This window comes from Hordeum vulgare, chromosome 4H (genome assembly GCF_904849725.1).
Source record: "Hordeum vulgare subsp. vulgare chromosome 4H, MorexV3_pseudomolecules_assembly, whole genome shotgun sequence".
Taxonomy (NCBI): Eukaryota; Viridiplantae; Streptophyta; class Magnoliopsida; order Poales; family Poaceae; genus Hordeum; species Hordeum vulgare.
The window spans coordinates 579633543-579660376 of NC_058521.1; the positions used below are offsets into that span (position 1 = coordinate 579633543).

Sequence of the window (26834 nt, forward strand, 5' to 3'; positions counted from 1 at the left end):
ATAATTTCATGAGTGAAAAGTTTCTGTCTTTTTCCAGCAGGATCAAACAACCAACACCAAACTAGTCATAAAGGTTTTGCTTGGCTCAAACACAAAAAGAAACACAAAAGACACAATCATAGCAGAATTATGATGGTGTGGATGCAACAAAACATAAAGAAAAAGATAAATTCATTGGGTTGCCTCCCAACAAGCGATATTGTTTAACGCCCTTAGCTAGGCATAAGGTGATGGAATCACGTATCGTCGTCTTTGGTACTCAAACCATAAGTAGCCCTTATCGTGGATTCATAAGGCAATCTTATTTTATTTCTAGGAAAATGCTCCATGCCCTTCTTTAAAGGAAATTGAAACATAATATTCCCTTCCTTCATATCGATGATAGCACCAATAGTCCTTAGGAAAGGTCTACCAAGAATGATAGGGCATGTAGGATTGCAATCAATATCAAGCACAATGAAATCCACGGGTACATAGTTCCTATTTGCAATAATAAGAACATCATTGATCCTTCCCATGGGTTTCTTGACCGTAGAATCCGCAAGATGCAAATTAAGAGAGCACTCCTCAATCTCATTAAAGCCTAGAACATCACATAAAGACTTTGGAATCGCGGAAACACTAGCACCCAAATCACCCAAAGCATTGCATTCATAGTTTTTCTATTTTGATTTTGATAGTAGGTTCCCACTCATCATGAAGCTTTCTAGGAATAGAAACTTCCAACTCAAGTTTCTGTTCAAGAGATTTTATCATAGCATCGACGATATGATCAGTAAAGGCCTTGTTTTGGCTATAAGCGTGTGGAGAGTTTAGCATGGATTGCATCAAGGAAATACATTCAATCAAAGAGCAACTATCATAATTGAATTCCTTGAAATCCAAAGTAGTAGTTTCATTACTACTCAAAGTTTTGATATCTACTACTCCACTTTCAATGCTTTTAGCATCAAGATAGATGGACTCCGAATCATTGGGGAGTTTTTCAACGAAAGTGGATTCATATTCAACCCCATCATCATTAGGTTTGACACTAGAAAACAAGGATTCAATGGGAGTCACACCAAGCACTTTAACATCTTCGTGATTCTTATCACGAGAACACGCCTTTTTAAGCCATTCATGTCTAGCATGAATTTGGGCGGTTCTTTCTTTGCTCTCATTCATGGAAACATGCATAGCTTTCAAAGTTTCATCCATATTGATCTTGGAGGAGCACATCTAACTTTTAAAGCATCAATATCAATAGACATTCTATCAACGCTCCTAGCCAAATCATCAATTTTGAGTAGTTTTTCCTCTATGGACGCATTGAAAATCTTTTGCGAGTTGATAAACTCTTTGATATTACTGTCTAGATCAGAGGGTAATTTATTGTAATTTCCATGAGTATTGTTGCAGGAGTTGCCAAAGTTATTAGAGGGATTACAAGGAATAGGCCTAGGAACATAGTTTCCTCTAAAAGCATTGTTGTTGCCAAAATTATTCCTACCAACAAAATTAACGTCCAAGCTTGCATTTCTAATCTCAATCAAGGAAGACAAGGGCATATCATTAGGATCTAAAGGATCACCTTTACTAACAACCAATTTCATTAACTCATCCATCTTAGCACTCAACGAGTTAATTTCTTCTATAGCGTGTACCTTTTTACTAGTAGGTGACCTTTCAGTGTGCCACTGAGAGTAGTTTGTCATGATATTGTCTAGGAGTTTTGTGGCTTCTCCTAATGTGATTTCCATGAACGTTCCACCTGAGGCGGAGTCCAAGATATTTCTAGAAGCGAAATTCACACGAGCGTAGAAGATTTGTATAATCATCCAAAGACTCAAGCCATGAGCGGGACAATTTCTAATCATCAATTTCATTCTCTCCCAAGATTGTGCAACATGTTCATGATCAAGTTGCTTAAAATTCATGATATCATTACGGAGAGAGATAACCTTAGCCGGCGGAAAATACTTGGATATATAAGCATCTTTGCACTTGTTCCAAGAATCAATACTATTTTTGGGCAAAGATGAAAACCAAGTTTTTGCTCGATCTCGCAACGAGAACGGAAAAGGCTTCAATTTAATCACATCATTATCCACATCTTTCTTCTTTTGCATGTCGCAAAGCTCGATGAAGGTATTAAGATGGGATGCGGCATCTTCACTAGGAAGGCCGGAGAATTTCTCTTTCATAACAAGATTCAGCAAAGCAGCATTGATTTTGTATGATTCCGCACAAGTGGCGGGAGCAATCGGAGTACTAATAAAATCATTATTATTATTATTCGAGAAGTCACAAAGTTTGGTGTTTTCAGTCATGGTGGCTTCAGCAAGCAAACAAGCACACAAGCGAACAAAAAGCAAGCGGGAGAAAATGGCGAACGAAAACGGAAAATATTTTTGTAAATTTTTGTTTTCAGAAGTGGGGGAGAGGAAAACGAGAGTAAAAAAAAGTAAATGCAAGAGATGAGTTTGCGACACTTACTTGGATAAGCTTCACCTAGAATAGTCCCCGGTGCCAGAGATTGACACGTTGACGGGACACTATTCTTGACTTGATCCTCCCCGGCAACGGCGAAAGAAATCCTTCTTGCTACCTCTTGAGCTTGCGTTGGTTTTTCCCTTGAAATGGAAAGGGTGATGCAGCACAGTAGCAGTAAGTATTTCCCTCAGTTTTGAGAACCAAGGTATCAATCCAGTAGGAGAATCAAGCCAAGTGTCCAGAGTACCTGCGCAAACACAAACAAGCTTGCACCCAACGCTATAAAGGGGTTGTCAGTCCCTTCAAGATTGATTGCAAAGTGAGATATGAAGGCGGAAAGTGCAACGAAGTAAAAGTGTAAGGCTGAAAATATGGTGTGAAGTAGACTCGGGGGCCATAGTGTTCACTAGAGGCTTCTATCAAAATAGCAAATATTACGGTGGGTGAACAGATTATTGTCGAGCAATTGATAGAACCGCGCAAAGTCATGATGATATCTAAGGCAATGATCATACATATAGGCATCACGTCCGTGACAAGTAGACCGATACTGTCTGCATCTACTACTATTACTCCACACATCGACCGTTGTCCAGCATGCATCTAGTGTATTGAGTTCAAGACGAACAGAGTAACGCCTTAAGCAAGATGACATGATGTAGAGGGATAAACTCAAACCAATGATGTAAACCCCATCGTTTTACCCTTGATGGCAACAACACGATGCGTGGCTCGCTACCCCTTCTGTCACTGGGTGAGGTCACCGCACGGTATCAACCCAAAACCAAGCACTTCTCCCATTGCAAGAATCATAGATCAAGTTGGCCAAACAAAACCCACAACTCGAAGATAATTACAAGGATATGAAATCATGCATATAAGAGATCAGAAGAAACTCAAATAATATTCATAGATAATCTGATCATAAATCCACAATTCATCGGATCTCGACAAACACACCGCAAAAGAAGATTACATCGGATAGATCTCCATGAAGATCATGGAGAACTTTGTATTGAAGATCCAAGAGAGAGAAGAAGCCATCTAGCTACTAGCTATGGACCTGAAGGTCTATGGTGAACTACTCACGCATCATCGGAGAGGCCATGGTGTTGATGAAGAAGCCCTCTGTATCCGAATCCCCCTCCGGCAGGGCACCAGAACGTGCCCCAGATGGGATCTTGCGGAGACAGAAGCTTGCGGCGGTGGAAAAGTTTTTTGTGGATCTCTCGCGTAGTTTTGGATTTTTCGAGAATTTATAGGCAGGAGAGGTACGGCAGACGAGCCACACGGGGCCCAGAAGCCTGCTAGGCGCGGGCCCCCCTCGCCGCGCCTAGGGGGCTTGTGGCCTCCCCTAGTGGCCTCTGCCTTGGTTCTCACGTCCCCTGCGTATCTTCTGTTCCAGAAAAAATCTTTTCAGAAGTTTTATTCCGTTTGGACACCGTTTAAAATTGTCCTCTGAAAAGGGTCAAAAACACGGAAAAAACAGGAACGGGCACTTGGCACTGAGTTAATAAGTTAGTCCCAAAAAAAGATAGAAAAGGCATACAAAACATCCAAAGTTTGACAAGATAATAGCATGGAACCATCAAAAATTATAGATACGTTGGAGACGTATCAAGCATCCCCAAGCTTAACTCCTGCTCGTCCTCGAGTAGGGAAGTGATAAAGACTGAATTTTTGATGTGGAATGCTACCTAGCATAGTTGTCCTTTGTAACTTCTTTCATGTGACATGAATATTCAGATCCATAAGTTACAAAACAATAGTTTGCTATTGACATGAGAAGAATAATACTTCAAGCAAACTAGCAAGGTAATCATGAACTTTCAAAATAACAAGGCCAAAGAATGTTATCCCTACAAAATCATATAGTCTGGCTATGCTCCATCATCCCCACACAACGAATTTAAATCATGCACAACCCCGGTATTGGCCAAGTAATTGTTTTCGCACTCTTACTTTCTCAAACCTTTTTCAACTCTCACGCAATACATGAGCGTGAGCCATGGATATAGCACTATAGGTGGAATAGAGTGTGGTGGAGGTTGTGAGGCAAAAAGGAGGAGATGGTCACATCGACTCGGCATATCAAATAGCTATGGAGACGCCCATTAATAGATATCAATGTGAATGAGTAGGGATTGCCATACAAAGGATGCACTAGAGCTATAAGTATGTGAAAGCTCAAAAAGGAGAACTAGTGGGTGTACATCCAACTTGCTTGCTCACGAAGACCTAGGGCAATTTTGGGGAAGCCCATCATTGGAATATACAAGCCAAGTTATATAATAAAGATTCCCACTAGCATATGGTGGTGACAAAACGAGAGGCTCTCAATCATGAAGAACATGGTGCTATTATGAAGCACAAGTGCGGAAAGAGATAGTAGCATTGTCCCTTCTCTCTTTTTTTTGTTTGGGCTCTTTGGCCTCTTTCCATATCTCTCTTTTTTTTTGTGGGCAACTTTGGCCTCTCTTTTTTATTTCCTCACATGGGACAATGCTTTAATAATGATGATCATCACACTTTTATTTACTCACAGCTCAAATCTTAGAACGATGATGACTCTATAGGAAATGCCTCCGGTAGTGTACCGGGATGTGCAACGATCTTGCTTGGCGTATGACGTTGAAACATCTCGCTAGCTATATATCTCATGAGACGGAACGGTGGGAGTTGGATGGCAATATATCTCGAAATGGCTATGAAAATGCCATAATAGGTAGGTATGGTGGCTGTTTTGAGGAAGGCATATGGTGGGTTTGTGCACCGGCGAAAATTGCGCGGTACTAGAGAGGCTAGCAATGGTGGAAGGTGAAAGTGCATCTATACCATGGACTCACATTAGTCATGAAGAACTCACATACTTGTTGCGATAGTTTTTATTAGTAATCGAAACAAAGTGCTAAACGCATACTCCTAGGGGAAGGGTTGGTAGGTGTTAACCATCGCGCGATCTCGACCGCAACACAAAGGATGACAATCAATAGATCAATTATGCTCCGACTTCCTAACATAGCGGTTCACCATACGTTCATGTTACGGGAATCACTAACTTCAACACAAGTATTTCTAGATTCACAACACCCTACTAACATAACTCTTAATATTCCCGAATCCACGTCTCAAAACTAATTGAGAGGAATCAAACTTCTCTTTCTACTCAATGCACATGAAGATGGAAGTTTTATTGTATCCTATTTGGGTGCCTATCACCTTTGGGACTACTTTCATAGCACAAGCCAACTACCAAGTTACGCACCACCGTGCTCTAAAAGATCTAACTGAAGAACATAGAGAAAAATTGTCTAGCTCAAAAGATATAAGTGAAGCACAATGAGTATTCTAGCAAATTCATGATGAGTGCATGTCTCTCTCAAAAGGTGTACAGCAAGGATGATTGTGACACAACAAAAAGAAAAGACTCCTACGATACAAGACGCTCCAGGCAAAACACATATCATGTGGTGAATACAAATATAGCTCCAAGTAATGTTACCGATGGATTGAAGACGAAAGAGGGGATGCCTTCCCGGGGCATCACCAAGCTTAGGCTTTTTGGTGTCCTTGAATTTGGCTTGGGATGCCTTGGGCATCCCCAAGCTTGAGACGACGCGTGACTGCATCTCCGTGGACTAATATATTTATTTGGGACCTTTTTTAATAATTACCTTGGTTCACAGACCCACGTATCATATATACCTGGTATGTGGGTACGCGGGTATGGGTTTTGATGTACCATGCCCGCACCCGCAATACCCAACGGGTGCATACTTTTTACCATTTATTTACCCATGGGTAAAGATTTTTTTCCCATACCCTCACCCTAATGGGTAAATACCCACTGGGTATGCAGATAATGGGTACCCATTTCCATCACGAGGTCGGCCCAAGTGTTATCTTGCGCCCTGGGTGCAGTTTGGCCTTCTCGGTAAATTCCCTTCTCCTTTTCTTTTTACTAGTAGACAAAATAAATGCTAGAAAATTCACATGAACTCCAAAATGGGTGATTCAAATTCATACACATTCTAAAAATCAAGGGCTATCCAAATATGTGCATTGCACATTTTTTCCAGAAACTTCTGTGTAAAAATCAAATTCTAAATTGAATTTGAGTCATTCAAACCCCACCTTGCAAAATTCCGAGAGAGATCAAATCAACTCCAAACGGAGTGATTCCAATTTCTAGGTGACTTTAAAATCATGCTCTAATTTTCTAGCCTCAGTCAACATTTTTACATGCATTATTCCTGTTACACAAAATAAACAACCCCTTTTTTCTACTATTTCCATCTTAGAAAAGTCATAGGGAAACATCCCAACTCCAAATCCAGTGAAACAACTTCCTACATTCTTCTAAAAACATCCCCCAAGTGATAGGCACATCCACCCATTTTTATAAAAATGTTTTCTGTAGACTTCTTATAGGATCACCAATTCCTCTATTTTCATCGTTTAAAAATCTCTGGTGGCCCAAATCCCTTAGAAAACTTTAGGTAATTTTTCTTATGACCAGAGATGTCCAAGAAAAAAACTACTATTTATGGAGCACTTTATTTTTTTGCTTGTTGCGTGGCTTATCGTGGTAGTTTCCGGTGATAGTTGACGAAGTAGACGAAGTGCTCGGAGTTGGACGAGAAGCGTGAGAAGGCCTCGAAGACTTTGCTGAACCAGGCAAACTGCCCTTTGACCATGTCTAAGAAACCATTTATTTTGCATGCCATATAACACTATATTTTGTTGCATTTGATTCATGATGAGTCGGCGACCACCTTGGTGGGTTGCCTCCGAGATACTCCTCGTTGATACTTGGACTTGGGCACGACCCTACCACTATGAGGGTTGTGCGGGTGGGAAGTATTTAGGTTGCTAGTAGCTGCTATGCAAATGGGATGGGACTATGCATGGTGACCATGGAAGAAATTATTTTAGAGGATTTTCGAAAACCCCGTCGGGTGCCAGTAATGCGTGAGGGAGATGGTGTTGAGATGGGTGACCACTTGGAAAAGAAATGGTGTACCGAGAAAAGTTTTGTGTGTGTGGTTTCGAAAACGGGATTAGATTTAAGAATTGTTGACCATCCCAACCATACATGTGCGACCACGATACCCCTTATGGGACGGGGCTTTGTAGATAACCTTGGTCGATGCTAGCAAAGAGCCCGCATTACTAGTGGCGGGAAGGCCGAGTCACCCTCTCGAGATAGGGTCGTGCCAGGTAGGGAGACCATGAGCTGTTTTCACATGCACCGGTCACACCGTTGGTCCCTTCATGGATGATACTGTGACAGCCCGATGCCGACGTTCCAGAAGATTCCCCTTCTATTCCATTTTCGTCGTGTTTCTTATTTTATTTGTTGCATCATCATCGCATCATGCGCATCATCAGCATTGCATCGGCATCTCCGTTGCCGCCAGTTTTCAAAACTTGCAACCGTTGTTAGTTGCCGGAATCTCGTCGTTGTTTGTTCTCAGCCCGTTCACACACGCACGCGCCCGCGGCATCGTCGAACCCTGTTTTAAAAGTGTGCGTAAAAATTTCTCTGTTCGGGGTGAAACTTGGCATGCGGTCGTGATTAGTTATAGCTAGACCGCCTGTCGAATTTCGTCGCGATCGGAGTCCGTCTGGTACCCGAACGGTCGACCGTAGCGGCACCGTATTCGGACTACCGTCGGAATGTTGTCGGTGTTTTTCAAATATGTTGCCGGGTGCCCGTTTTCCCTCTCATCTCCGCCCAGCCCCTCTGCACACTGCATCGACCCTACGCGCAGCCCAGTCCAAAAACCTCCCGGAACCCGAACCCGACGGTCGTGACCGTTAGGTCCGGATCAACCCCGTTATACCGCAAACCGTCATCGGTTTGTCCACTCGACTCCCTAACCTATAATCTCGACCGTTCGATTTAAATCAAAGGGATGAGATAGCCCCATCCTATCATATCTCGTGTATATATGTAGGCAGCGACCCTAAAATCTAGGAGGTCTGTCCTATCCCCAATCCCGAGCCGCGCCGCCGCCGCCCACCTTGTTTTCTCCACCTGCAAACGTTTGCGTGCCTACCCAATCCCCTCTCAACTAGCCAATCCTTACCACCAGATCCCCCGATTCTGCTCTTCCCACGAGCTCCTCGTGAGCAGAGCCGCCGGACGCGTCCAGCGCTTGCAGCGGGGCGTACGCGTACCCGCAGCGCCGCGGAGCCCGTACCAGCGCCTGACCCCTCCCCGCCTTGACCACGGCGCTGGAGCCCCATGCCAGCCAGAGCTCTCAAGCCCGCCTCGCCGGAGCAGCAGGCTGCCCCTGTGTTGTTCCTCTCCCTCTCCCATCTCTGTTTCTTTCTCTCCCTTCCTTCCCTGCTCTCTCAACCTTCATCTCGCTCTGTTTCTCTGAATGTCAGCAGCAGCAGAAGCCCCCATGGCCGCCGATGCCATGAACCCCACCGCCAGGAGCTTCGCGCGTAGTCTCCAGCCCCAGGAACGAGTTCCCCTTGCGCGAATCTGAGCCACCATTGACACAGTTCTCCCCGCTGTTCCGTCGGAGTCCCAGCCCCTGCCTTATGTCGTTGCCTCTTGTGCGTGCAGCCAGGGAGGAGGACGAGCGCTCACCTCGGCTCGCTCCCTTTTAACGGCAGGGATGAGCCAGACAAGGGCCAGCCTCGTTTTGGTCGCCGACGTCTCGTTTCCCTGCTGTGAGATCCGATCTCAACTCTGTCTTTTTATCCTAATCCGTGTGGCATATCTAGGCTTTATCTTACCCGTTATGTTCTGTCACAATAGTATGCAATAACGGAGTGGTTGGTGCTGGTTAGTTTTGCCATGGGATCCATGGATCAAATCCCCATCGATGCATAGTTTTCTTTTTAGGATTTGTGCCTCTCGAGCGTAACAGCTTCGGTATGTTATTTTTGTGTTGTTTAGTCTATTTTTGCCACAGCTTCTTATTCAGTCTGGTGGTTGGGCTACTAGTGTCCATCCTAGGGATCTGGGGTTCAAATCCTAGCAAAGCCCATATTATTTATCACTGTCTTTTTTTGTGTTGTTGGTTGCACTAGGGATTATAGATGGTTAATATTAATATGCTTGTAACTTTTTAACGGCGCCTCATATGCAAAACCCGTAGATATGTAGAATGTGTGGATTTTTGCGTAGAACAATAATTTCCAATTCTCATGCACGTTTAAAGCTGTTAGCTTGTTGTTTGCTTCGGTCTGCGTGTCGACGTAATATAAATGATTTAGGCCATAGCTATTTATCCGTAGCTCCGTTGGAGATGAGCCATATATGTAAATGGGCTAGAACGACGTGTAGTTTCACGTGAACCACTTTGTTTCGACATTTAACAATCTTAAAATGTGATTAGGATAAATCTAGACAGAATTGTAAATTAACATGTGAGGTCGTCTCGGAGATGCTATATGTCATTTCCGACCTCATTTAAAATGCCTAGATAGGTAGTTTAATTTGTGCTTCACCGCCCATGTTAACAACATTTTAATATTGTCGTGTTATTAAATGGGATTGAACTAATAATTAAACGTGGAGTTTCGTCGATATGCAACTCGTTGCATATTGAACTTCACTTAATGTGTAGTGTTTGATTGTGTGATTTGTCATGCCGTGACTTGCATGTATTCGGCTGCTCATGCATCATTTGTGTTGTTGCATCGTGTGGTGAAGTCCGTGTGTTGATACTTGTTTCCGTTTTGCTTCGTCTCGTTAGAGTTCCGCAAGCATGTCGGATTGTGAGGACCTGTTCGACTACGTCGGTTCGTCTACTTCACGGAGGCATTCTTCTTCCAAGCGGGATCTCAGGCAAGATGACCATTTCCCCAGATACCATTACTATCATTGCCATGCTAGTTTTACCGTCTCTATCGTTATGTCTCGTTGCCTACCACATGTTAAATATCAGCCCCTCAACAATGCCATGAAACCTTCAACCTCTTCAACCTAGCAAACCACTGATTGGCTATGTTAACGCTTGCTTAACCCTGAATAGCGTTGCTACTGGCAGGTGCAGTTGCTTCCATGTGATAACATGGGTTCCTTGTCATATCACCATATTAAATGCTATTTAATTTAATGCACCTATATACTTGGTAAAAGGTGGAAGGCTCGGCCTTTCTAGCCTGGTGTTTTGTTCCACCTTTTCCCCCTTAGTTTCGGCTACCGGTGTTATGTTCCATAAATGAGCGTTCCTAACACGATCGGGGGTGTTATGGGGACCCCCTTGATAATTCGTTTTAGATTAAAGCTGGTCTGGCAAGGCCCAACATTGGTTTTACATTTTCCCAACATAATAATTTTGATAATACTGTAATGCATAGGGAGTTAGCGCTACCCGAGGAGTAATTTTACATAAACAGGGGGGGCAGTGCTGATGGTGTTGGTCCCAAACGGTCTGCCTGCAGGGCCACCACGAGGAAACTCGAGGTTTGGCACTCGTAGCTAGTTCCATCCGTCGTGTCCTGAGAACGAGATACGTGGCTCCTATCGGGTACGTCGACACGTCGGGCGGCCTTGCTGGATTAGTTTTACCTTTGACGGGATATCTTGTGCATCGGGATTCCGGTGATGCTTTGGGTAATCTCAGAGTTGAGGTTTTCCACTAGGGAATCTGACGAGATCGCGAGCTTCGTGATCGAGGATTTCTATGCGGCTTGTGGTAATTTGTGATGGACTAGTTGGAGCACCCCTGCAGGGTTAAATCTTTTCGGAAAGCCGTGCCCGTGGTTATGTGGCAACGTGGAAACTTTGTTTAACACTGGTTCTAGATAACTTGAAGTTAACTTAATTAAAACTTGCCAACTGCGTGCGTAACCGTGACTGTCTCTTTCGTGAGTTCTTTCTCCGATCGAGGACACGGTGGGGTTATGTCTGACGTAGGTAGGTGTTCAGGATCATTCATTTGATCATCTATAGTTCACGTCCGTTATGCGTAGATCTTCCCCCTCTTATTTCTTGTACTCGTAAGTTTAGCCACCAAATATATGCTTAGTCGCTACTGCAACCTCACCACTTAACCATACCTCACCCATTAAGCTTTGCTAGTCTTGATACCTTTGGAAATGAGATTGCTGAGTCCCCTGTGGCTCACAGATTACTACAACACCAGTTGCAGGTACATGTAAAGGTTACTTGACGTGAGCGCGTTGATTGTTCATCTGGAATTGATTCTTCTTCTTCTTCTTCTTCATCGATCTAGGATGGGTTCCAGGCCAGCAGCCTGGGATTGCAAGGATGGACGTCGTTCTTCTTTTCTCGTTTGTTTTCGTCCGTAGTCGGACCCTGCTCTTCTTCATGATGATTATGTATTGTACTGTTGTGACTCTGATGTAGCTTGTGGCGAGTGTAAGCCAACTCTATTTATATATCTCTTCTTTTCAGTACATGTACTTGTAACGATATCCATTCTTGCGACACGACGAGATGCGCTTCTATCCCTGACGAGGCCTTCGTGCCAAATTGAGGATAGGGTCGCATCTTGGGCGTGACAAGTTGGTATCAGAGCAGTACCGACCTAGGAGCCTCCTTGATTGATCGAACTTGGACGAGTCGAGTCTAGTGAAAAACTATTTGAGTCTAGTTATATATCGGAGAGTAGGATTCTTTTTTTCTCCTCTTCTATGCTCTGGTGAGGAATCTTGACGTAATAACTTATTTTACTCCTCTCCCCACTCAAAATTTTTTTAGGATCACGCGGATATTTTTGGTATCTATATGATGCCGATGTGACGGAGTTCTGTCTTGGTGCCTCCTATCTGCTTTAAGTTCAGGGGAGTTGAGCTCCAGGGGATTCTTGAGCACATCGTTATCATTCAGATTTCTTAGTATCTCAGGACGAAGGATGTTCGTAATTGCTTCAATACTAGTAGTGGCGAGATAACCCCGATGTCCCCAGTACTGGTGCAGATTGTTCGGGAGTACTGCCATACTTGTATTGTTGTGATCACGAGGGTCTGTTGTAGATGAAGGTCCGAGATTCTGGTCGTGTGTTGACGGATGTGATACAGGTGATGGGTTAGTATAGGAGTTGTGTGATATTACTCCTTGTATCCGTGTACCAGATTGCATGACCAGATATTTCGGGAATTCTTAGGTGGGAATTCAAGTAGTTCCTTATAGGACTATCTTCCAACAAACGCATGATGTTAGGTTGGGGTTCGACATCTAGTGGATTCCTGTCCACAAAAATATCGGACGAAATCTTTCTCATGAGTTTGTTCTGGCTTGTTTCATAAGCCTCTCCCTTTGTTTTGTTGGAATATGGTAATTCGTGTTGCTTCGATGTCAAGTGGTGATTTCAGATCTATCCTAAGAGGTGTTCTCATATTTTTATGTGAATGCTAATCCTTTTGCTTAGTCAGTTGTCTTGTCAACTCTTGTCAACCGGAGTTGTCATGTCATTTCCTTTTTCAACCGGAGTCATCGTGTCAATTCCATTCAACCGGTGTGCTTCTCTTCAACTAAATTCAATCTTCTCTAGTTTTTGCGGATCATTCTCTCTTTTCTTTCCGGAGTTCATCTCATCTGTCCCAAGTTGTCTTTGTTTTTCCCCGCCCTCCCGCCCTTTTCTTCAGTGATTCAATTTTCATCCAAGAGTTTTCTCTTCTTTGTGCTTCCGCGGTCTGTTCTTTTCTCTCTTACCTGGTGATTCATTGTGAAGATTCTCAGGAGCTTCGTGTTCATATTTATTCATTCTTGTCATCCTTACCGGTGAATTTAATTTAGTTATCCGTGTTCATCATATCCTTTTCATCCTTGTAAATTCTTCCTATGTTGGAGATTCTTATCAACATATCCTGTTATTCATTCATCTTTTTTCTATCCGGTGTGTTGAAGATATCTCGGAGTTTCTTGTTTCAGATCTTTAATTATTTCGAGGCGCTCAACCTCATCTAGTTCTCTTCATACCAGCGCAATATCTCTCTTCTAAGCAATCTTTTCTACGGTGGTTTCTTTGAGTGGGCCCATAACCCACAAGTTTTCCCACGATCTTTCCTGGCTCTTTTAATCTTTTCCCGGAGTTCTCTAATTTTTTTCAACTATGACGTAAGTATGAATTTCATCAGTCATATTCCTTCTCAAGATCTATTTGAATTAATTCTCATAGTTGGCTCAACCTTTCATTCTTCATTATTCCGGAGTGTCTCAGTAATTCTTGGTGTTGTTCTCGTCATCATTCTCAGCTTGCAGTCTAAAGGAGTGTTTCTCTCAAATCTTGGTCCATTCTCTTGAAGATTCATCATTTCAGCTTCGTCTTATCATCTTGAATTTGTCTCCAATCATGAGTATCCCTTTCTTGCTATCCGGTGCATTTCTGAATTGTTTCATTCTCGATTCTCCGAAGGCCATTATTTGAGAAGAATCTTCGTTCTCAGCTTTCAGCTTTCATCCTCAATTGTTGTCTCTCCGTTCGTCTCTCGATTATCCGGTGCCTTATTCAAGTTTTCTCTCAGGTGGCTCATTATCTCTTCGTTCTCATGTTTCTCCATTAATTCGTGGTGTTCCCATTCAGTTGTGAATTCTTACCGGTGCGTCCTTCAATCATGCCTCAAGTGGTGCTTATCTGTCTGCCTCTTCAAGATTCATTTCTAGTAGAATAAGTGTTACGCTAAATCCGTTGCTTGTCATCATTCAAACTTGATGAAGGATAAGCATAACATAATTCTTGTTCTTGTTCTCCTTCTTCCAAGAGATTTCAATTCTTCTTCCGGAGGGCTCATGATATCAATTCTTTTCTCAAGTGCCTATCTTTCTTTTCCGGAGTGTCAAGTTCTTTTAAGTTTCACTTGGTGAGGCCTCATCTAAATCTTGGCAAGGTCATAATCTTATTCTTTTCTACCTTCATATCGTTGCATCATTCGTTTGTATACGGAGGTCCTTCATGGTGGTTCATCAAGGTTTCAATCCATTCTCAAGTGTTCCTCAAGATTCTTGTTGGAGTACCTCAAGTTTTCTTCTCTTGCTTTTCAAAGTGCATTGTTCTTCCTTTATCATTTGAGGTGGTATTATAGCATTCTTGTTAGTGTAGGAGCCTTGAAGAGATTCCCTTTCAAGTATGAGATAATTAAAACCACCAATCCTTTGATCATGAGATTATTCTTAACTCATGATTTCTTCATTGAGCTATCTTGGTTTGGATTTCACCTAAAGCTTTTCCTATGGATTGTTGCTATCATGGTGCTTGTCATTATTCTGAGTTCTCAATGTATCCTCTTGGTGTAAGAACTGTTCATATCTTGTTTCTCCCAATCTATCCTTGTTTCTTTTAGTGGTTGGTTGTCACCTCATAGATGCTGAGATGATTTTCATAAGCCCACTACTATCTGGTTCTTTTCGTTGTTGGTTTTCCAACTACTACGTCAATTCTCTGTCTGGAGGCTCTTCAATTCTATTGTGATGATACTTGTCATTCTCTCTTCATTCTGTTCTTCTGTATGAGCTAGTTCATATTCTCTTCTTCCGGAGGCATTGTGTTGTTGCTCTTTTGGGTCTATTATGTTGTTCTATCAAGATCATGGTGTTCCCTTGTTCTATTTACTTGTTTGTTGTGAATATTGTCTATTTCTTCCATCTTATCGAATTTTTTTGTCCCTTTTTCCTACCGAAGTGCTGCCGAAATTTTTCGTGAATTCTTGCTTCTTTCTCATATCATTCCTCATCGCCTTGCAACCTTCAAGGATCGTTGGTTTCACTCGTTTGTAAAAGAAGCTACTAAGTTTTTACCTCTTGTTCTTTCTCATCCTCTCCCTCTTTCATTCTTGGATCTCTGGGCGAGACCCTCTTGTAGTGTAGGAGAGTTGTGACAGCCCGATGCCGACGTTCCAGAAGATTCCCCTTCTATTCCATTTTCGTCATGTGTCTTATTTTATTTGTTGCATCATCATCTCATCATGCGCATCATCAACATTGCATCGACATCTCCGTTGCCGCCAGTTTTCAAAACTTGCAACCGTTGTTAGTTGTCGGTTCTCGTTGTAGTTCGTTTTGAGCCCGTTCACACACGCACGCGCCCGCGGCATCGTCGAACCCTGTTTTAAAAGTGTGCGTAAAACTTTCTCTGTTCGGGGTGAAACTTGGCATGCGGTCGTGATTAGTTATAGTTAGACCGCCTGTCAAATATCGTCGCGATCGGAGTCTGTCTAGTACCCGAGCGGTCGACCGTAGCGGCACCGTATTCGGACTACCGTCGGAAGGTTGTCGGTGTTTTTAAAATATGTTGCCGGGTGCCCGTTTTCCCTCTCATCTCCGCCCTGCCCCTCTGCACAGTGCATCGACCCTACGCGCAGCCCAGTCCAAAAACCTCCCGGAACCCGAACCCGACGGTCGTGACCGTTGGGTCCGAATCAACCCCGTTATACCGCAAACCGTCATCGGTTTGTCCACTCGACTCCCTAACCTATAATCTCGACCGTTCGATTTAAATCAAAGGGATGAGATAGCCCCATCCTATCATATCTCGTGTATATATATATAGGTAGCAACCCTAAAATCTAGGAGGTCTGTCCTATCCCCAATCCCGAGCCGCGCCGCCGCCACCCACCTCGTTTTCTCCACCTTCAAACGTTTGCGTGCCTACCCAATCCCCTCTCAGCTAGCCAATCCTTACCACCAGATCCCCGATTCTGCTCTTCCCAGGAGCTCCTCGCGAGCAGAGCCGCCGAACGCGTCCAACGCTTGCAGCGGGGCGTACACGTACCCGCAGCGCCGCGGAGCCCATCCGAGCACCTAACCCCTCCCCGCCTTGACCACGGCGCTGGAGCCCCATGCCAGTCAGAGCTCTCCAGCCCGCCTCGCCGGAGCAGCAGGCTGCCCCTGTGTTGTTCCTCTCCCTCTCCCATCTCTGTTTCTTTCTCTCCCTTCCTTCTCTGCTCTCTCAACCTTCATCTCGCTTTGTTTCTCTCAATGTCAGCAGCAGCAGAAGCGCCCATGGCCGCCGATGCCATGAACACCACCGCCAGGAGCTCCGCGCGTGGTCTCCAGCCCCAGGAACAAGTTCCCCTTGCACGAATCTGAGCCACTGTTGACGGAGTTCTCCCTGCTGTTCCGCCGGAGTCCCAGCCCCTACCTCGTGCCGTTGCCTCTTGTGCGTGCAGCCAGGGAGGAGGACGAGCGCTCACCTCGGCTCTCTCCCTTTTAATAGCCGGGACGAGCCAGACAAGGGCCAGCCTCGTTTTGGTGGTCGACGTCTCGTTTCCCTGCTGTGAGATCCGATCTCAACTCTGTTTTTTAGCCTAATCCGTGTGGCATATCTAGGCTTTAGCTTACTCGTTATGTTCTGACACAATAGTATGCAATAACGCAGTGGTTGGTGCTGGTTAGTTTTACCATGGGATCCAGGGATAAAATCCCCATCGATGCATAGTTTTGTTTTTAGGATTTGTGCTTCTCGAGCGCAACAGCTTCGGTATGTTATTTTTGTGTTGTTTAGTCTATTTTTGCCACAGCTTCTTATTCAGTCTTGTGGTTGGGCTACTAGTGTCCATCCTAGGGATCTGTGGTTCAAATCCTAGCAAAGCCCATATTATTTATCGTTGTCTTTTTTTGTGGTGTTGGTTGCACTAGGGATTATAGATGGTTAATATTAATATGCTTGTAACTTTTTAACGGCGCCTCATATGCAAAACCCGTAGATATGTAGAGCGTGTGGATTTTTGCGCAGAACAATAATTTCCAACTCTCATGCACGTTTAAAACTGTTAGCTTGTTGTTTGCTTCGGTCTGTGTGTCGACGTAGTATAAACGATTTAGGCCATAGCTATTTATCCGTAGCTCCGTTGGAGATGAGCCATACATGTAAATGGGCTAGAACGACATGTAGTTTCACGTGAACCACTTTGTTTCGACGTTTAACAATCTTAAAATGTGATTAGGACAAATCTGGACAGAATTGTAAATTAACATGTGAGGTCGTCTCGGAGACTCTATATGTCATTTCCGACCTCATTTAAAATGCCTAGATAGGTAGTTTAATTTGTGCTTCACCGCTTGCCATGTTAACAACATTTTAATATTGTCGTGTTATTAAACGGGAGTGAACTAATAATTAAACGTGGAGTTTCGTCGATATGCAACTCGTTGCATATTGAACTTCACTTAATGTGTAGTGTTAGATTGTGTGATTTGTCATGCCGTGACTTGCATTTATTCAGCTGCTCATGCATCATTTGTGTTGTTGCATCGTGTGGTGAATTCCGTGTGTTGATACTTGTTTCCGGTTTGCTTCGTCTCGTTAGAGTTCCGCAAGCGTGTCGGATTGTGAGGACCCGTTCGACTACGTCGGTTCGTCTGCTTCACGGAGGCATTCTTCTTCCAAGCGAGATCTCACGCAAGATGACCATTTCCCCAGATACCATTACTATCATTGCCATGCTAGTTTTACCGTCTCTATCGTTATGTCTCGTTGCCTACCACATGTTAAATATCAGCCCCTCAACAATGCCATGAAACCTTCAACTTGTTCAACCTAGCAAACCACTGATTGGCTATGTTACCGCTTGCTTAACCTTGAGTAGCGTTGCTAGTGGCAGGTGCAGTTGCTTCCATGTGATAACATGGGTTCCTTGTCATATCACCATATTAAATGCTATTTAATTTAATGCACCTATATACTTGGTAAAAGGTGGAAGGCTCGGCCTTTCTAGCCTGGTGTTTTGTTCCACCTTTGCCCCCTTAGTTTCGGCTACCAGTGTTATGTTCCATAAATGAGCGCTCCTAACACGATCGGGGTTGTTATAGGGACCCCCTTGATAATTTGTTTAGATTAAAGCTGGTCTGGCAAGGCCCAACATTGGTTTTACATTTGCCCAACATAATAATTTTGATAATATTGTAATGCATAGGGAGTTAGCGCTACCCGAGGAGTAATTTTACATAAACACGGGGGCCAGTGCTGATGGTGTTGGTCCCAAACGGTCTGCCTGCGGGGCCACCGCGAGGAAACTCGATTTTTGGCACTCGTAGCTAGTTCCATCCGTCGTGTCCTGAGAACGAGATACGCGGCTCCTATCGGGTACGTCGACACGTCGGGCGGCCTTGCTGGATTAGTTTTACCTTTGACGAGATATCATGTGCATCGGGATTCCGGTGATGCTTTGGATAATCTCAGAGTTGAGGTTTTCCACTAGGGAATCCGACGAGATCGCGAGCTTCGTGATCGAGGATTTCTATGCGGCTTGTGGTAATTTGTGATGGACTAGTTGGAGCACCCCTGCAGGGTTAAATCTTTTCAGAAAGCCGTGCCCGCGGTTATGTGGCAACGTGGAAACTTTGTTTAACACTGGTTCTAGATAACTTGAAGTTGACTTGATTAAAACTTGCCAACTGTGTGCGTAACCGTGACTGTCTCTTTCGTGAGTTCTTTGTCCGATCGAGGACACGGTGGGGTTATGTCTGACGTAGGTAGGTGTTCAGGATCATTCATTTGATCATCTGTAGTTCACGTCTGTTATGCGTAGATCTTCCCCATCTTATTTCTTGTACTCGTAAGTTTAGCCACCAAATATATGCTTAGCCGCTGCTGCAACCTCACCACTTAACCATACCTCACCCATTAAGCTTTTCTAGTCTTGATACCTTTGGAAATGAGATTGTTGAGTCCCCTGTGGCTCACAGATTACTACAACACGAGTTGCAGGTACATGTAAAGGTTACTTGACGTGAGCGCGTTGATTGTTCATCTGGAGTTGCTTCTTCTTCTTCTTCTTCTTCATCGATCTAGGATGGGTTCTAGGCCGGCAGCCTGGGATTGCAAGGATGGACGTCATTCTTCTTTTCTCGTTTGTTTTCGTCCGTATTCGGACCCTGCTCTTCTTCATGATGATTATGTATTGTACTGCTGTGACTCTGATGTAGCTTGTGGCGAGTGTAAGCCAACTCTATTTATATATCTCTTCTTTTTAGTACATGTACTTGTAACGATATCCATTCTTGCGACACGACGAGATGCGCTTCTATCCCTGACGAGGCCTCCGTGCCAAATTGAGGATAGGGTCGCATCTTGGGTGTGACAGATATGATCTAGAGCGAGGCTCATATGATGTACATAATGAGGGTCGGGTACCAATCAAGTGGACACTTTGTTTAGTGTCGCTAGGGGAAAGGCATTGTTCGGGTGCTTACCTCAGGTACGTAATTGTTGGGGAACGTAGTAATAATTCCAAAATTTTCCTACGTGTCACCAAGATCTATCTAGGAGATACCAGCAACGAGAGAGGGAGAGCATCTTCATACCGTTGAAGATTGCTAAGCGGAAGCGTTACTATGAACGCGGTCGATGGAGTCGTACTCGCGGCGATCCGATCCAAGCACGAACGAACGGTGCCTTCGTGTTCAACACACCTACAGACCGGTGACGTCTCCTCCTTCTTGATCCAGCAAGGGTGAAGGAAAAGTTGAGAGAGAACTCTGGCATCACGACGACATGGTGGCGGTGGAGCTTGTGGTTCTCCGGCAGGGCTTCGCCAAGCACCGCGGAGGAGGAGAAGTGGAGAGGTAGGGCTGCGCCAAGGGGAGAGGTTCAAGGGTGTCGCGGCCCTCCCAAACTCCCACTATTTATAGGAGGAAGGGGAGAGGGGCCGACCACCCCAGGAAAACCCTAGGAGGGGCGGCGGCAGCCCTAGGAGGAGGGGGCGGCGGCAGCCCTAGGGGTGGCTTACCTCCCAAGCAAGAGGGAGGCAGCCCCATGCCCTAGGGTTTAGCCCTAGGCGCCTTGGGCCCAACTTGGTGGCTCACACCAGCCCACCAGGGGTTGGTTCCCTCCCACTTTCGGCCCATGTGGCCCTCCGGGACAGGTGGACCCTCCCGGTGGACCCCTGGTACCCTTTTGGTGGTTCGGGTACAATACCAATAAACCCCGAAACCTTTCCGGTGACCAAAACTGGACTTCCCATATATAAATATTTACCTCCGGACTATTTCGGAGCTCCTCGTGATGTCCGAGATCTCATCCGGGACTCCAAACAACCTTTGTTAACCACATATACAATTCCCATCACAACTCTAGCGTCATCGAACCTTAAGTGTGTAGACCCTAGGGTTTCGGGAACCATGCAGACATGACCGAGACACCTCTCCGGCCAATAACCAACAACGGGATCTGGATACCCATGTTGGCTCCCACATTTTCCACTATGATCTTATCGGATGAACCACGATGTCAGGGATTCACTCAATCCCGTATGCAATTCTCTTTGTCTACCAGTATGATACTTGCCCGAAATTCGATCGTCGGTGTCCCTATACCTTGTTCAATCTCGTTACCGTCAACTCTCTTTACTCGTTCTGTAACACATGATCCCGTGGCTAACTCCTTAGTCACATTGAGCTCATTATGATGATGTATTACCGAGTGGGCCTAGAGATACCTCTCCGTCACACGGAGTGGCAAATCCCAGTCTCGATTCATACCAACCCAACAAACACTTTTGGAGATACCTATAGTGCACCTTTATAATCACCCAGTTACATTGTGACGTTTGATACACCCAAAGCATTCCTACGGTGTCCGGGAGTTGCACAATTGATACGTCCCAAACGTATCTATAATTTCTGCTTGTTCCATGATCTTTTGGATGACATTGTTATATGGTTTGCTACATTTTTATATCTTCTACACATATTTGGACTAACCAACTAACTCAGTGCACCCAGTGTCAATTTCTGTCCGCTGATGTCTTTTTTGCAGGGGCTTTTACCCAATTTTTCGGAGCCCCAAAAACCCCGAGAAAAATATATAAAAATCAGCGTAACGAAAGCTTTCGGATCACCGAAGATGGGCCACAGGGGAGCCAAGGGGTGCCCATGCGGCCACCGTGCGCGGCCTGGCCCCTGGCCGCGCCTACAGGCCGCCTGGGTGGGCCCACCTCCACTGACGCCCTCCTTTGGCCTATATTTACTCCTCCGTGAGGAAACCCTTCCATCACATCCATAATCGCGAATTTCTCCATCGTTCCACCGCCGCAGCGCTTCCGAGATCGAGAGTGTCAGGAGACCTCTTCCCGGCACCTTGTCGGAGGGAGGATTGACCTCCGGGAGCTTCTCCACCGCCATGGACGCTTCCCGGACGTGCCGTGAGTAGTCCTCCTTGGACCATGAGTCCATGACCAGTAACTATGTGATGTCTTCTCTCCAATCTTGTGCTTCAATGATTAGCCCTGGTGAGCTGCCCTACATGATCAAGGCATCTATGTAATTTTCATGCTATTGCTATGCTCGGTTTGTTGGAATTTGATGGATTATGAGATTATGTTCAGATTGTTATGAGTTATATATTTGATTATCCTTTTATATTATGTTCTTTAGTGATTCATGCATGTTCTCCGTTGCTTTGTATTGCTTTGTCCAAGTAGTAGATTGTAACTCCAAGAGGGAGCGTTATACATGATTGTGGGTTCATGCCCCCTGATGTCTAGCTTGAGTGACAGAAACATGAGACTAGGGGATGTGTTGTTGCCACCAGGGATAAAACAACGGTGTTTGTGACCACGGTCGCAAGGATTGTTTACCTTACACATAGTCCGTTAATGCAGTTGTCCGTTGCTTTGAGTTTACACTTTGGGTGGGGCTCACAACTTAATACGAGCGAGGTGTTCTGGATAGATATCTCAAGGTGGATGATTAGTAAGTAGATGTTGATGAATAAACGGTCTGCTTGTCTTGGCATACTGCCCATTACTATTGAGCCTCTAAATTTCAAGTAGCATAATTAGCATTGCGGTGCGTTCATAATTCTGTCAATTGCCCAGCTGTAATTTGTTTACCCAAGCATAGTTGTTTATCGTCTTTTGGGAGAGATACATCACTAGTGAACATCATGTGACTCAGGTCCATATCACCACCATTGCTTACACCTCCATCATTTACCGCTTTCATTTACTTTTCCGTTGCAATCACTATATCACTATTCCCGCTTGTGTTTTGATCCTTTGCAAACTACAAGGCCAGAGAGATTGACAACCTCTGTGTACTCGTTGGGAGCAAAGTTATTTGTGTGTGTGCAGGTCCACGTCTTCTGCTTGCGCCAGGGCAGGGGACACCTACTTGTTGATCCTCAGAGTCCTTCTGGTTCGATAACCTTACAGTCTCCGTGTAAGGGAAAACTTGCTGCTGACTACATCTCCACCTTCCACTTGGGGTAACCAACGAGGAGCGAGAAGTATATTCATCATCTCGTCATCAACAATCTCATGGTCTAAGAGAATGATACTTGACATTATAAAAGCTCTAGCAGACGAACTACACGATCTTGTGCTATGCTTAGGATTGGGTCTTGTCCATGGCCAGGAAACCAGGACCATCTATTGATCAACGAGCTAGCCAACTAGAGGCTCACTAGGGACATTTTGTGGTCTATGTATTCACAAATCTATTACGGTTTCCGGTTAATACAATTATAGCATGAACAACAGACAATTATCATGAACAAGGAAATATAATAATAACCATTTTATTATTGCCTCTAGGGCATATTTCCAACAATAATATACCGCGAGTCGTGGATGACACGGAAGTTCCCCGAGTCTCTTGGGTACAACACGCAACCTTTGTAGAGTGTAAAACTATTCAAATAGTCGTGTTCACGGTCAAGGACAGTTGGCTAATCCTGCTTAAACTACGCCCACTTGTTTTCGCATAAACCAAGTGTGTGTGAGAGATAAAGATGGTTGTGTGTGTAAGATGATACTCGAGCTAAGTCACACGACTTGGCATGATAAATGAACGTGGACGTTCAACCCCTGCTTACTATGATACTTGAGTTAAGTCAGATGACTTGACATGGCAAATGAACATGGGACGTTCAACCCGTGCTTATGATGATATCTATAACTTGTTCATCTCGATATCTACAACACGTTGATGTATGCTTTTACAAGATTGATCATGTCATTGCACTCAAAATTAGATTTCTTCAAATTACCTACTTAGTGTTATATCATGCTTTGTTATTGCCTTGTTCCAAACATGAGTTGCTTGCGAGTACATTCAAAGTACTCATTGTCTTGTCACTAGTTATTTTATTGGCTAGGCATGAGAGAACACTACAAGAAATAAGGTCAATTATGAATCCCTATATTGGTCATCGATTCATCATTGTTGTCGTTTATTGACTTTTTTTGACCAAATTTACAACCTCAATAGTTGGCCGTCAAGAATGAACAAACATGACCTTTCTAAAATTTTGGTCGTAGGTCTCTATCGACCAAAATTTTGGTTTGGTCATTACCCATTTCTGTGTGCCACGTAGGATCTGACGTGGCCAAGCTGATGTGGCATTGCTAGTGACCAAATGAAATCATCATAAATTTCAGATCTCTGTCCACCAATCTAGCCTACATGGGCCTGGCCCAATACCTATTTTACTATTGAAAATGTATGATTTGTTTGGGTTGAAGCATTTTTTTGCTAGAAGCACGCACATCTCAAGATAGGCCCATTAAAAATAAATACAACAAAATAAAAGATTGCAAATAAAATGTATATTTCATTTCAGTAGCATATCACATCAAACACAATACATCATCCACACATTAAGATTCAACGCCTAACAAGGGCACATCAAAATAATTTTACATCTGCACAACAGAATACTTCTGCAAGTGCAAGTACACAGAAAAAGGACCCAACAAGTGCACAATCACACGTAAAGAGAGTTCCACAAAGATTGAATGAGAACCACAAGTTTCTTCTCATCATCTTCTTCTGCACAATATGCTCTTGCCATTGCCGCCTGCAAGAAGAAAATGGTACCGACTCCACGTTAAACCTAGAAAGTAAAAAAATTCCAAACGTCCAACTAATATGCAGTTGTTTTGTAGCCATAGGATGAAACAGGAGACGTCTACCCATTGGTCTTTCCTTCTACGCTTGTGAAAAGAAAAAAGAATCTACACGAGACGTGCTCCCTTTGGTCTCCCTTTCGTTAGACTATACTAGTCGTCAACTCGTGCATCCGCACGGGCCTATTTTTGATAGATGTATATAGGTTGGACTTATTTTAATATTTATTTCATGGTAACACTTGTTTGAAATTAAGAGGGAAGATACTAATTGTAGTGTATTTTTGATTTATTGCAAGCAATAACATGGAACTATGTGTATTGTTTACGGCGTGGTAGAATGGATTTATGAGTAAATAAATTCCTAAACATACAATTTCCATATATGTGTAGTTTACGAATTATGTTACACTAATATTCACTTGTCTAGTTATTTCTTGGACGGGGTTGGTTTATCTATACTCGAACTATTAATAAAGGAAAAATCATTTCTTGTACTAATTTATGGTAATACGTTATTGGTTAAAAACATATTATCTATCTATGAAACATTGAAATCTCAATCTAAATTCCATGCAACTATTCATCCGATCCATAATCAAGAGAAGTCTAGCAATTTGGTGTCATTTTTTCTTCTACTGTGCAAACATTTTAAAAGTAAAGGCCATTGAACATGAATTTGTCAATGATAAAAGATACAAAATAAAAAAAGTTATTTGTTAACAGAGAGTGACATTAGTAGCAATAGAGTTAAATTCTGGCACAAAATAGAGTATTTGGTCTTTTAAGAAAAATTCTGACACAAAATATATTTAACTAAGCTATTTTCTTTCTGGAACAAACAATGTACATCGGACCAGTTTGTCCTGGATTGGAAGATTGTTTCAACTATATAGTATGTACAGGTACATGCAAATGCAAAATTTAGGAAGCCACTGAAGCGCTGAACCCTTGCTAGGAATATGATGTCGTCGCGTAACTATTCTGATGACAGGCATGTAACCAATTCTCATGACTTCTGCAACCAATTTCTGATGACAGCGCCGAGGGAGTGGCCCGTGTAGTCGGGGTACCGGTCGAGGAGGTCCCGGAGCAGGTCGCACTCCTTGTCGAGCACCCAGCCAGCGGCCCGGAGGAGGCCGTTGTGGACGTAGCCGCCGTCGAAGCGGCGCTTGCCGAGGCGGTTGTCGAGGAGCAGTGCGTAGTCGGACTCGCGACCGAGGTTGAGGCCCCGGAGCGGCCGAGGTCGAGGTAGAGCAGGTAGGGCGTGACCCGCCCCCCGGTGTCGGCGTAGGTGCGGCGGTGCACGACGTTGGAGGGGTCGAGGAGCGGGGCGGCGAGGTCGGGCTCGTAGTTCGCCATGACGAGGCGGCACATCCGGCGGATGGGCGCGAAGTCGGCAGTGGCGGCGTGGCCCTAGGTGGCGCTGTCGTGGTATCTGGTGTGGACGCACCGCATCCACGCCCACCGCGCGCACCCCAGGCAGTAGACACACTCCAGCAGCGGCAGCCCACACGCCATCGACATGCGTGGAGATTCCGTCGTGCAAGCGGCGTGCGATGTGGCAGATCCCGACGAACCTAGGGGTGGCGGCTGAAACCCTAGCCATGGGTGAGACACAGAGAGATCACGGGGGAGAAGGGGGCTCTCTCTTTTTTTCCCATTCAATTATTCTAAGAGAGGTGAATGAGAGACGTCAGATTGGTAAGACGTGGACGGCTCAGATTGGCTACAAGGGGTGATCCGTGGGAAGAGTTTTCTGCGTCTTGATTGGTTCGAGATTTAACATGTACATAGACAGATGCATACCAAGTTTGTTTATGCACATTTCCTCTTAAAAGAAAAAAAACGGTATGCACATGTACGTGAACGGCAAGCAGATATTGATTTTGGGAAAGGATATTCATGTGTAGCATACGACCTCTGAAACCTTTTTCGATTCGAACGTACCTCGTAGTACTGCGGATTCATGTGTCACTAGGAAACCAATCTACATGTCTTTATCACATGAAGGATAGGTGGGTGAGATACGTTGGATACGTATCGCGTGAACGGCTCAGATGGTCTGCAGTGGTGTGATCCGAGGGAGAGGGATTCTGGGTCCTGAATTGTTAGAGAAAGGTGATACCTAAAATAATTTCTAAGTGCTAAAAATAGAAGGGGTTTGTGAAACATGTACCAACAATATTTTCCCAAACGACATCACTAAATGTTTTACTCAAGAATACCACATTTAATGGGCGATAACCAACTTCTTCAATTTTGCTCTTTAAAGCTATTTTTGCCATTTAAACGGTTTTCTACCGAATCAGAAGGAAATCAGATAGAATCGGAAGGAAATCGGTCAAACAATTTTGCACAAGGATGCATCTTGGAATGGCAAACAATGTTGTTAAAGGGACTTTTCGTTTTGTTTGGACGTAAAATTCATTTTCCATTTGTGGCCTTGTCACCTCTATTTAAGTCTATGACCTTCTTAATTTTGTCATGGAGGACCTACAATGCGGGCATAAATAGAGCTACACATGCCAATGACCATTTTGGGCAATGGGATTATGACCTTCTTGATAGAGATGGTCAAT

The 26834-nt window shown here is 44.2% G+C and overlaps 2 pseudogenes; both read right to left on the reverse strand.

The window, feature by feature from the left end:
* LOC123450808 overlaps positions 1-16244 on the reverse strand; it is a 107592-nt pseudogene extending 91348 nt beyond the window's left edge.
* A 9017-nt stretch (positions 16245-25261) lies between these two features.
* On the reverse strand, positions 25262-25779 carry LOC123450809 (annotated as a pseudogene).
* Between the last annotated feature and the right edge of the window lie 1055 nt (positions 25780-26834).